At 33.9% G+C, this 13,451-nt stretch overlaps 1 protein-coding gene across 6 annotated transcripts in view; it reads left to right on the top strand.

The window, feature by feature from the left end:
• Positions 1 to 13,451, top strand: part of LOC138934353 (pleckstrin homology domain-containing family G member 5) — a 113,397-nt gene that overhangs the window by 14,233 nt on the left and 85,713 nt on the right. Inside the window, exon 1 of one of the 6 annotated variants that reach the window (XM_070297987.1) lies at positions 3,010 to 3,643. The exons of the other annotated variants lie outside the window; for them this stretch is intronic. The gene's annotated coding sequence lies outside the window, so the exon portion shown is untranslated. Of the gene's footprint in view, positions 1 to 3,009; positions 3,644 to 13,451 lie in introns of those variants that run through there. 6 annotated transcript variants of the gene reach the window in all.

The following is a 13,451-nucleotide window of genomic DNA, read 5'->3' as shown; positions in this document are numbered from 1 at the left end:
ACATTTTAACATACTTACTTTTATCCTGACATACTTAAAGTTTCTTAAAATTTTTGTTTTCACATTCATGCTTTCACTTCATTCGCTAAATTTTTTCCAAGGTGTTTTATATATCATTAGCCGAAGGGCTATATTATTTATAATGAAAGTTTTCAAAGAAAGATTTTTGTCGGACGAAATATATTTGATATTAAATTTATATCCGGGAGACAAAAGAAAAACTTAATTAAGACAAAGGTGTGAAGATACTAATTGTTTACACTGTGCGATTGATACCGTGTGAATGATCCCAAAGAAGGGATCTAAGTAGAGTTTCACGTAGTTGAGACGTTATTCGCACAACGTAATTTCCGAAAAAAGGAATCGAAGTAGGGTTGCGTGATTGAAGTGTCCTTCACGCAGTATAAATATAATTAATATCTTCTGTGCGCGTTTTAGGACAAGCATAAAACAATAATAATTAACAATAATTAGCAAGAATAATTAAAACTCTAATCAATTTTTAATGTACGTTTTTAGCGCCTAATTGGACAATAGCTATTATTTTTGAGTTTTGTTTTTAAAAAAAAGATTCGTATGAAAATATTTGCATAAAAAGAGATATGTATATGTGTATACGTACGCGACGAATTAACAAGTGTCAACGCAAATCCGTAGCAAGATTGATGATTGGGATGTAAAATCAGTTCTTCGCGATTACAGTGAGTGGTACGATCTAATTCCGTGCACGTATTTCGATGGAAGAAAATATACCTACCATTTGCCTTCGATTACTTCCGCTCTCTGTAACTCGAAGAAATTCGATTATATCATTGTATTCTCGCAGATAAATAATTGTAATATAATTATAAAATAGCACACCGTGTCTTCTTCGTTTTCTTTCTGATATTACAATATATTCTTGTCACGCTTTTGACATGACGTCGATGCATTGTAACTTGCCTGTTATACTGACTATATGTATACTATTTAATTCAATAGCTTATGGACCATTACTTCCTGGCCGGAGGCCACTTCAAGTGCTTTAGTCACAATATTATTAATATTTTATGCGCCATTATATATAATCGTAACGTGTCCACGTGTTGTGTGCGCGTGACAGAAATCGAACACTTCATTATCGACAGGTTATTGTTTATTCATGCGAATGCCTGTGGCAGATCCGAACACCGCAGCTTTTATTAAAAATTTAGCGATACTATAATAAAATTTCTGAATTCATCACAACGAACTCACTTTGCTGCGTGCTAGTTGTTCATCGTTAGAGATTGTTTCTTGCTGTTTATTGTAATTCCCGTAATAATTTTGAAATTCTTCCTTATGCTGGAGATCAAACTACAATATTGAAAACTAACAATTCCATTATCTATTATATTGAGCTATACGAAGAGAAATAAGATAATTTTTTTTCTTTTTTCAAATTATAATTATATTAATCATTACATTTATATATATATATATATATATATATATATATATATGTGTAAATTAATATAATTATAATTTATTATTATAATTAATTATGATTAATTATTATTATAATTATAATTAATATAATTATATATTGAGCTGTACGAAGAGAAATACAATATTTTTTTTTTCCTTTTGCAAATTATAATTATATTAATCATTACACACACACATATATATATATATATATATGTGTGTGTGTGTGTGTAAATTAATATAATTATAATTTATTATTATAATTAATTATGATTAATTATTATTATAAATATAATTAATATAATTATATATTGAGCTGTACGAAGAGAAATAAAATATTTTTTTTCCTTTTTCAAATTATAATTATATTAATCATTACATATATATAATGACAACACAAAATAATTGTGTGTTAACGTGATTGCGCGCACAGACAAGCGCCAAATTCTATCGACATCACGACATATGACACATGATCATCTTGTTGCCAGATGTAACATTAGATGTTATATTAATATACACATATATATATATATATATATATATATATATATATTATAATTTGGCGCTTGTTTGTGCGCGCAGTCACGTCAACACGCAATTATTTTGTGTTGTCATTCGCACGGCAATCTCTTTCGAAATATCGCGACTAATACAAGAAAATCATTTTCTATGAATAATCAGCTCATAAGTCTATCGAGGCGTGATTACAAATCGTTTAATTATCGGGTTTTTAAGACGATTAAATTGAGACAAATCGCGTTCTAATCGCGGTCTAACAATCGCTGCTACGAGTATATTTTGCCGAAAGAAGATGCTATACGCGTTACAAATATTTAATTGTAGCATCACTATTCTCGTTTATACAATATTGTATGTAACTTAGAACTGATAAAAATATTTTTCTACAAGAAACAATTTGTATAACAAACGTAACATGTCGTTTATAAAAGTATTGATTATACAGTATTTAGCGTTAAATGGGATAAAAATCGTTAATTTTATATTGATATTAACTGAATATATTAATTTCTAAATACCAATTTTCTTCTCACAATCAGTAATATTACGAAGAACTAGAAACATTTTGGAGTTGATATATTTAATTAGTCATTGGATATATCTAATTGATCCTACACGATTTTCCTTTTCTTTTCTAACAATAAGTAGCTATATTTAGATATATTATTGTCGCGTCTATCACGAAGGTGATAATGTGAAAATTCGGAGATCGTCGAAGATTCATAAAGATTTCTTCATATTTTATTGGAGGATGAAGGGACAAAGCCCCCGTAAGGGGGGTTAAAGAACTTGGCTCTCGTTTATTCCCCTGAGGATGCGTTTGTCGTTTAGGGCCGGCAACTTTGAGGGGTGGGGATATCTGAAGGGCGATAAGGGCGAGCGTTTCTGCTGGAATGAGTCGAAGTTTACTGGGGCGATGGCGGCAACAGTAGGAGGAAAGGGGGGATGATTCGAGACGGTTGGCTGGTTAGTGGGGGTGAGCGTGCCAGCCCGTATAAGGCTCTGCCACGCGGTTCCTCTGCCACAGTCAGTCTAGTCGAAAACATTCGTAGGCGAGGGAAAACGCGCGTTTCTCTTGTAAACGTTGCGCGAAATGTTCATTTTCGGCAAAATATTGTACCAGTTGCCGTATGATAAGATGCACCATTTCGCGATGCTCTCGATAATATCGATTCTTCGAAGATTAGCGAGTAACGCGTTAGTGAGAGTTACGCTGAAAAAAGCTGAAGAACGCAGATTCTGTGCTGAGCAGTGTGATCAAGTTAATGGATCCATTATTCAATTTTAAACATCATGTGGATGGATTGATTAATCGATCGTTCTCTATACACATCGATCGATTTCGTCGACGTTCTCTATACACATGGACATGCCAATAATATACTATTGTTATTATAGTGAAACGTGATTAATTTTCGCGTAACGAGAGATACATTTACGTGTCTCTACGATGTGGCTGCTTGGAGGACAACGGGCATCTATCTATGATGAGAATCGCTCTGTGATCCGCGATTTTATACGCGAGATCATTTCGGTTTCGCGTTACTCCGCCAACTATTTCCGCGCATGACTTCTCGTTACTTTGTCACCTTGACTTCATCCGTGGGAACTCGACGGAAAAGTGTCGAAGTCACGTGACAGCATCGCTAATTGATAGTCAGCGTCCTTCCTCGAGGTTAGTCTCCTCCTGTATCTATATCATCTATTCAATAGCATCTCTAATTAAACCGTCACGCTCAAGCGACATTGTGCTAATTAATTTATTATGCTGTAACAAGATGAGGCTAAATATCACATTCACGTTTACTGGGTAGCCATTAGATAAATATATATATATCGGCAAAAAATGTCGTGAAAAGATTTTTTTTTTTTTTTAATTCATGCGATAATGCCGGGCACATTCGTTATTCAATCAATGCAGTTTTTTTTTTTTGCACGGTTTTTTGCGCTTTTAGCCAAAAATCTCTCGAATAAATATTCAACGTAACAAAAATTTGTTAAATAAATCTTGTTAAAACTTTATTTATTAAATTTATCAGAATCAAAATCTATTGAATAAAATTGTTTCAAAATCAGACTAGATAGAATTCTCGATGTATATAGAAGAGACATTGTTTTAGCTTTTATTAAAATTCTATTATATTGAAAAGTATTACACGCGTATATACCATAGATGTACGTGAACACGCTTACGTAAAAAGATTACATAGTATAAAAACTAAAAGAATTTATATTGGACAAGATTAATTTAAATTTTGATATAAGAGATATCAAGCTTTTTTTATGAGAATTTTCAATCAACCGCTCGATAAAGATGGATCGCGACTCATCGCGGGAAATTGCGTACTTTATTTTATTTTTCCACCACACGTACCACACATGAAGACTTGCGAGCACGCAGTGAGAGAATATTACGGTTAATGAATTACCTTTAATTTGCTCGTACCTTACAATTAGCGTCGAGACATTAATCATTTTTATTGTCGCGTACCAGCTGCGCTCTTCTCCCTCTCAATCAAATTTTCTGTTGGCCAGCTCGGATGTGATACTTTTGGAAGATGTGTGTCTGAGCGGGAGGGAGAGAGAGAGGATTATTGGCATTGTTGGAGGATAAAGGAAATAATTGGGCATTGCAAGCCTTTCTCTATAAATATCTGCAAATAGTTCTAGCCATGTTACATTGCTCTTAAAATTAATCTAATAGAGATATCGGGCAGAGAGCAACCCGAATATAAAATTATTCGTTCGTTTTCTTTTGAAAGGACGATTGTATGATTTCATTACGCATTATTGTTAACTGGATCGCGACAATAACGTATACCTGGAATATTAATTGACATCTTTTATTCGTACTTTGCGTGATTTTTTTTTTTTTTTTTTTTTATATTTAAGCTTGATTTAATCCCGTAATTAATTTATTAGTAGTTTGTGTAAAATAATGTGATAATGAGGGATAATGGATAAAAGCACGATAAAACATTTCGAAGATAGGGCCATCGTATTGGGGGATAATAAATGATTCGATCATCAACGATAACGATAACAATGAAACGAACTACAAATGGATTGCTACGTGGCGAAGTCGCTGCAACAGCTATCATTGTTGCAATATATCACTTGACAAGAGAACCTCCGTCAGAGGAGAATCTATCTCATTCTTTAGATTTCAAAGTACTAGATGCTGAGCGAAGAGCATAAACTATGCAGCTAAAACGTCGCTGTAATTAACGAGGTGATAAAGAGAAATTGAACGCTGCTTTCAAATGTGTCTTCTCGAGTGCAATAATTCGTGGATTATAAAACTTTAAAAATATTTGGATAGTTATTTTGCATAGTTAGAAAGTAATGCGAGAATAAATATGTAAGTCTGTCAAATTTATAATATCGCAATTACATTGATATTCCTGTAATTTTTCAAACAAATTTTTATCGTCTTTTTTTTTTTTTTTTTCTAAACTTTAATCTTTAACAAAGAATCACGTTGTTTATATTGTTTCTTTGCTCAATAACATAGATAATTGTTTTTATTATATTTTCAATATTTACGAATCTAAAAGAGATATTTCTTCAATTTTGGAGTCAGGGGAATAAATGATGAAGTGAGGCGGAATCTCTTAATTTTTTCGCGTTTAGCGAAAAGCTTCTGCCAAACGGTTATTAAAAAGCGGCGAATGATTTTTGTCAGAAACGAACAGCGCGTTTGACGCGTACAAAGGAGTCCGAAGAGAAAATAAGAATTAATTTTATGATTTCTGGCGAAATTTCGCATCGTAATTCTCGGATGCAACGGCAATTAATATTTCCGCGAGAATATTCTCGTTAAATCTCGTTCCACGTTCTTATCAACGCGCTCTCTGCCCTTTTTCTCTCCACTCTATTTTCGATTCTCTTGATTTCGTCGTCGCGACAATTCAATTTCGGGGTTTAATCGATGTAGGCACTGGCGGAAACGAGGCGGGAGATCGGTTACGCGATGGAACTACGGAATAGTCGAAAATGTCGTTAAGAGGAATTGGCTGGAAAGTTTTGCCAAAAATTCTCGCTATCAAGAAGGTATCTCGGAATTCGTGCCGATCGATATTAATTTCCGGCTTCGTGTACCAAAAACTTTAAAAACTCTTCGATGCATAAATGTGTAAATATATATGAAGAAATTTCAGATGCCAGGATTTTGTGCGAATGAAGATACTACATTTGACACACACACATCTGTATTATCGATATCTTTTTATTTTTGCCTACATTTATATTATCTTTCCTACTAATTACTATTTTTTATAATAATTGAATCGTAGAAAATACAACATGGTACGACACAAAGCTATGGCAAGTCGCACAAATTAGTTCTATGAACTATGATCAGTAATTTTGTCTACTTTTGACGGATTAATTTCAATCCCCTGAATAAATCATGTGACCAGCGAATATAATCGCGAATACCGTCGAAATTGACGTAAAATATACTGTATACGCCGCATACGTTTAACAGCCTATTTTAACAGCTAATTACAGATGGACGAGCAATTTTTGACGGCCGACGTGTTCCTTTGAGGACGAACTTAATTTAGTTATCGAAACGATGCATCGAATTTAGAATTTATGATTTTTATTTATTTTAATGTATAGATCCTGGCTTTTAGAAGAGATTTGACTTGATATATCTCTGGATTTTTTTATATTGTACATAAGAAGAGTATATCAAACATTTTAAAAATCGCCAATTTTTTGGGGGGATAATTTTCTGCTCTTAATGCTATTGTCAGATTGTTTATAATATAATGATATTCGATCAATTAAGCAATTATCAAACTTTCATTTATGTCCATTCTCAAAAATCATCTCTGGACTGGATCATCGTCGTTGTGTAAATTTGTAAAACAACCTCCGGATCTTATCGCCCGATGAAGTATAGTTGGTCGCAATTTATTATTATTCGCGCGGACAAGATTAGCCTGACCCGAGGAATTGTTTCACTTTCGAAAAACTTAGTTTTTGGCAGCGCATGATTTCTCGATCCTACCCGTTCGCCGATCTTCCCCTATGATCCGCTTCATCCCGTTCTAGCAGTAATCTGGGTCTTGAGAGGTTGATCCGAAGCCGTTTTACTCTTTGCCCTTTTACCCTAACGCGCGCTGTCTGGACTCGTCGGTCTGGCCAGCCAAAAGCATTCGAATCTTCGTTGTGTCATCTTGCGCTCACTTTTTTGTAGAAGGTTATTTGTCACTGTTCGCGAGACTCTTGTCGAGGAATGTCGTCCTATTTGCAGTAATTGCGCGAATCAGTCTCTCTTTGGCAAAATGCAGTGAAAGCAGTTTTTTGGTGTCTCTAAAAAGTTGATGTCGTAGGGAATAAGAGAATGTGTGGGACCAGAAATTTTTCAGCATACTAAGCAACTAATAGAGTTATATATGGGTTTATTTCTTCTTGTCGTTAATCGATTAATCTATTCTTCCGAGAGATATTATACATGTGTACATAAATCTTTATTTAAATCGAACTTGATAATATCGGCAAATATGTTTAAAGTATAAATATTATATTTTACAAGAACTATATGTATATATCTTGCGCTATTATATAAAAAAAATTTTTAACTCTTTATATTGTAAAATTGGAATAATTCCATAAAATCCGAGCTATTTTCAGGCTCTATCGAATAACAAACAGATAAAAATAATCTCGTTTAATACTGCGGGAATTGAGAAAGAGAAAGACTCACCCTTCTTTTTTCCAAGCTCGTCCGTCTTCTCTCCCGACTTTTGGCGAATATTATCGGACAGTTGCAGTCGAAGTTTGGCGTATCGATCATGCCGTATGTATAGAGTGGCGCGTGTAACACCATCGGACCCGATAGTAATAATTTCGCAGTTAAAGCTCGCGCTCGATAAGCCCAATTTCCCATAAGTATTTCATCGTTGATGTACCATCTCGCGCCGATGTGGTGACGTTACGACATAGATATCGTTTTCATCGTGTCGGGATCTCATTTCGATCGAACTAACTTGGGCGCTGACTATGCTCTTCCGTAATGGAAATAATTCCGTTGGGCAGAGAGAGAGAGAGAGAGAAAGAGAGAGAAATTCTCGCTCTTTTTTCCCCAGTCTTTCGCCTCCGAGAGGGAATGTCCGCAATGACGATACACAAATGCGGTGTTAGAATTTCAAGTGCGTATCATTTGCCAAATCGTGTTTTACACCGCGATCGATACTTGTAGTACCGTATGTTGGATACCCGTTCCGATTTCATACCACAGATTTTCTCTTATTCTTCGCACCGCTCCTTAAAAAAAATTCTTTCTTCATTATTCGCATACCGTTGACTGAAACTCTTAATCACTGTCCTTTTTATCGCGTTCGAACCAGAATTTAAATTTTATTCGCATTTTAATTCGTCATGAAAATTGAGATTGGTGATTCTGGAACACTCGGTATGTGAGAGAAGAATATTTCTTTCTAAGTTAAAAAAAATGAAACAGCTTAATGTTATATATTTTACGTTGATTTTAATAATTTATCTCTTTTATGTAAAACAATATTAAAATTCTTTCTCGCTTTCCATATAATCCTATTTGTAATTTGTTTTTCTATTGAAAAATATACTATCACGTATACATATGTGACGTATAAAGGTAGCAGCACTGCTACTATTTATTTATATCATATTTACTCTTATTGCAATAGAATCTTCAGAATCCTGTAAACAAGAGAAGAAACCAGGACAGATGTATCGATCAGAAATGCGATGTATAAAGGTGACAATATACAATAGTTTGACACTTGGGCACAGAAATGTTAAAAATATTCCGAAATTTATCTCGAAAACGGATGGGGGACTCTTTTCCAATGCTTACTCTGTCGATTGGATGTCAAGAAGCAGGATGATGATCACATGCTCGAACAACGTTAAAATGACATCGTAATATCATTACAGAGTGCATCGATAGATCTATTCGATGTCAATCAATATTAAAGGCAATATTAAATCCAAATCCCATAATAATCAAAGAATTACAAAAAATATGATAGTATTATAGGAACGATGCAATGTCAAAGATTTTATCACTAGTGAATGAATATTCAATATTTCATACTTTTATTACATTCGATATTATTGCCAATGATTTTGCAGAATGATACATAATTTTATAAAAATAATTATATTAATTACTTTTATTGTAATTTGTAGATATAAATAATTAATGTAATACGTAATTATTGGAATACAATCAAGAAGAAAGTTTGATTGATTTTAACTTGAAAAAAAAAAAATTATGTTACATTTCCGATTTATTTCTGCATACAAAATCGGTTTCTTCCCTCGTTATGCCGCGATATGTATCGTACGCATATAACTTAATATTGTTAAAAAAGGTAACCTTGCAATTGTATATGCCTAAAAATTATATTTAAAGAAAATGTAAAGGGAAACGATGCACACATTTTCGCGAAAAAGATAGTTGAATGTTTGATATCGGTATTCTCTATGAAACTTACAAATGCGCTTCGTAATGTCACCATCAAATCTAATTTTATTGGATTAATAACTTTCCGAGATCTCCCAGAAGTACCATAAAGTATAGCAGATATTACGCTCTGACGATTAATAGCCAGTCTCTAAAGTATTTAGACGCGTCTGTCCTTTCGTATTTTCCATCCTCGTACTCGCGGCAACCGCGTAGTTTGGGACTCGTAACGAAACCTTGACAGAGACTGTTCCAGCATGTCTCGAAATATCATGGTCGAAAAAGTTTCATATAATCGCGTTACGAACGCGCAGATGTAGAGAAGTGTCTTATCGCGCGAATGTACGTTGTTTGAAAACTCAACGTGATTTTCATTTTAGATCGCCGGTATCAATATAACTTCTTTTCGGAAAAAACTTCCTGCTATTCTCTCTATACTTTTATATATATACACACACACACACTATATTCGTACATTAATGCATAAGATTTGCTTCTAAAATCGAATATTGAATATCATAATCGATCTCCAAAAAAAAAAAATGTCAATAAAAAAGATAAAAAGATAATATCTATATAGCTTTAGAATTTGCTATTAAAACGTGACGATTTTGCACGGGATATAGATTTTTCGTACACATGTTGGCTGATCGCCAGATGGAAATTCGCTTTAGAGTTGAATTCGGAACGGTTGTTGCCTGAATGATTAATGTAACGCATATTGTACGCATATTGACACTAACCATACATGATGTATCTAAAAATCAATGTTATCTCATCCATTTCTAGCGGATCCATTTGCGGATTGGGATTGCAAAAATGCGTGGTGAAAATTATCGTATTTGTCGTTACGTTATCTAAATAATTATTCCTTTTTAAATTTTATTAAATTTTAGCTTAAAGAAAATATTGTATATAGTAAATAGATTTATTATATGTATTTTCGAAATCTAATAGTGCTTGCAAATTTCAACTAATAAAACAAGAGACTTGATTTTGATTTGATATCATTTAATGTACTGTAATAAATCCTCAAAAATTTGTCCATCAAGTTAGTTTATGCCTCAATCTGCTTCTATTTTTTTTCTTCTTGTGAATATTTATGACCATTATGATATTTATTTATGAGGTTCTCTTATTCGCGTTTAATAAAACATGAAAATTTTCATCACGCGCATTCAGATTCTGCACCGACACTTCTTAACGATCCGATTTTAATTATTTATCAATTCGAAAACGCTTATCGTATGTATACACGCATATTTATTTGCTATCTGCATTCACGGATAACGATATTCTGCCATATTCTAGAAATGTCGACAGATTGGAACTGATTCCAAATGATTCTCTAAAAAAAGGATCAGATTTTTTCGGGATAAGTAAATGCGCTACGCTGAAAAAGTTTAAATAAATTTCAATCTCAAAAATATAATTGTGAACCGACTAATTAACTGAAATTTTCCGAGGAAAGGCCTTCTCCCGCAGATAATAATATCTTTTTGTTAGACGGACTTCCATGGAAATTACGAGAAAGGAAAAAGAAAGCGAAAGAAATATTATTTATGATGGTACAATCTACTTTATTCTTAAGAATGATTGGATTTTTCTCGAGGAAAGGAGATATGCAGAAGGCATCTTCTCCGCGCTATCGTATTCCGTCATTTTCTATCTCTCTCTATCTTTTTTTTTTTTTTTTATCGCGTAACATTGCACTTGCGCGTAAAAGCGGAACAGAGATAAAATAGAGGGGAGGATTATCAACATTCCTGCAGCAATTCAATTGCGGAATTGTGAGTCTCTACCCTATCACCCTCGGGGAATAGGCGGGAGAGTATCGTTTCCCTTCTCCCTTTTTTCCAATTCAAAATCGAACTTTTCCGATATCCTTAACACACGGTAAACTGCGTTATGTTAAATACAGTTACGTATCATTGCCTTTGGTTTACTGGAAAACAGGCGGTATAGTGTATTTTAATCGCATTATGAACACGTGGTTAGGTCCTTCTTTATACAATACAATGAAATATACTATTTGTGAACGATGCGAGATTATTTCTTCCGAGTCTTTAAATAGCGCTTTCGAAGCTTTTTTATTTCGTCTCAATTTTGTTATTGCTAAGAATCGATTTTCGAGAAATGAATCGTACATAAACCTCCTTTAATTCAAAACTGATTGTTCGTGAAAATATACACATCTAATGCGCGAAATTATTTGCTCTTGATCTAAATATCAATTTTGATAAATATGCGAAAAGTTTGAAAGAAATGTATCTTTTATTCCATAAAGCACATAATGGTTAAATGCTAATGTTATAATTTTTTCAAGATATAACTTGTCAATTCCATGGGATATTTTGCCTAATAAAAGTCATTTCTTGTATTAGAATTTTGTCTCGCGAGGTATATATAACCTTAGATATTCTAATTTTAGTATTAGAGATGATGAGAAGAGGATAGAGAATGGTCGCTAACTTGCAAGAGTGGAGAGAAAATACTCTTTAAGGAAACATTATAACATCGTCCTTGATACACGTGCGCCGCTGTAGTAAAACGCTCTACCTTATGCTCCGAGAAATGGACTATAAAGAATCGGATAATAAGATCGCTGTAATGAATAACAATGAGAAACGTTCCCAGACGAACGCAAATATTTATCGTCCAGTAGTTGCGCAAAGCAATTTCATTTATATCTCCGCGTAAAGCGCGACCGTACGCGTTGTTGTCGCTACGTGCTTCCGCTTTCACGTCGTGCAATTATCATGCGTAAAGGTGCATCAGCGCTAATTACTGTGACCTATCAAATTTTAATTAAAGCATTATTCACAGATTAGAAAGGTAAATTAGCGCAGGTATGCGCTATTAAACTAGCTGATCGTGTATCGATACGATGTTGTTTGCGAAAATCAAATACCGTATGCGCGTATGAGATTATAGATTTATAATTAAATATTAAAAACAAAATACACCCACGCACTTATATATATATACTATTTACTATTTAAATTTGTTTTAGTTGTATTAAATTATTATAAATTAATGAAAGAATTAGTAACTTGATGTTTTCGTAGAGACATTAGTTGAAGTTTCCGAGATACAACTGTGTAAAAATAATAAGCACGAGAGGAGAGAAAAAGAGAGAGAGAGAGAGAGAGAGAGAGAGAGAAAGAATTTCTAGACAATGTCTCGGATAAATGCTAAAAATAGAGAAGCCACCGCGATCCGCGTCATTGGTATTTGTTCTGTGTAAGTCATTTTGTAGAATAAGGGATGAAAATGCATTTTCACGAGAGACAAACGGTCTCGAAAGCAATCATGTAGCAATTTTGATGTGTCTCGAAGCTGAATGTCGAGGAAAGAGAGACAACGGACTCTTCCATCACTCTCCACCGCTGTTTCGAGAAGCTTCATTATGCAAAATTTTTCGCGTATAATCGCTAATTAATATTCGATGGCCGCGCGCGCTCGTTGAATCTGATGGCTGACTGACTCTCTCCCGAATGGCTATCAATCGAATAAAGTCTCGGTGCCGTGCGCGTCGATGAATGACTATCGATTAGTGATTAGTTGCCGAGAATCGTGCGGAATTTTGTGCCGCGTGACCTTAATTAGGATTTCATACGCATGTCTAGCTTCGATATTCGTCACTCTGCCAGTCACTGCCTTTTGTCAAATCTTTGCTAAAAAAGCAACCGATTCAAATTTTGCAAAGGCTTGTCAAACGAGGAATATATATAGATAGATAGATATGATATATACGCATGAAAATATTTTAATTAATTAATTGTCATTACTAGAGATGAAAAGGATGCGAATCAGTCGAGGAGACGGAAAGACATGAATAAATCGATATAGTTAGACAATAGCTTTAATTAAACAATATTATATTAAATATCGCCGTTTTATCGTAATATTGGAATAATTCCTATGATAGAGTTCCAATCTTTGACGAGACAGATATAATTGAGAAGTTTCATTGTTATGAACAGTGACACTCGCGGAACCAATTGTCGATAACGTCTTT

This window comes from Polyergus mexicanus, unplaced genomic scaffold (assembly GCF_030449975.1).
Source record: "Polyergus mexicanus isolate NDT 795.1 unplaced genomic scaffold, iyPolMexi1.0 SCAF_6, whole genome shotgun sequence".
Classification (NCBI taxonomy): Eukaryota; Metazoa; Arthropoda; class Insecta; order Hymenoptera; family Formicidae; genus Polyergus; species Polyergus mexicanus.
This window is presented reverse-complemented; position numbering and strand designations above follow the sequence as displayed.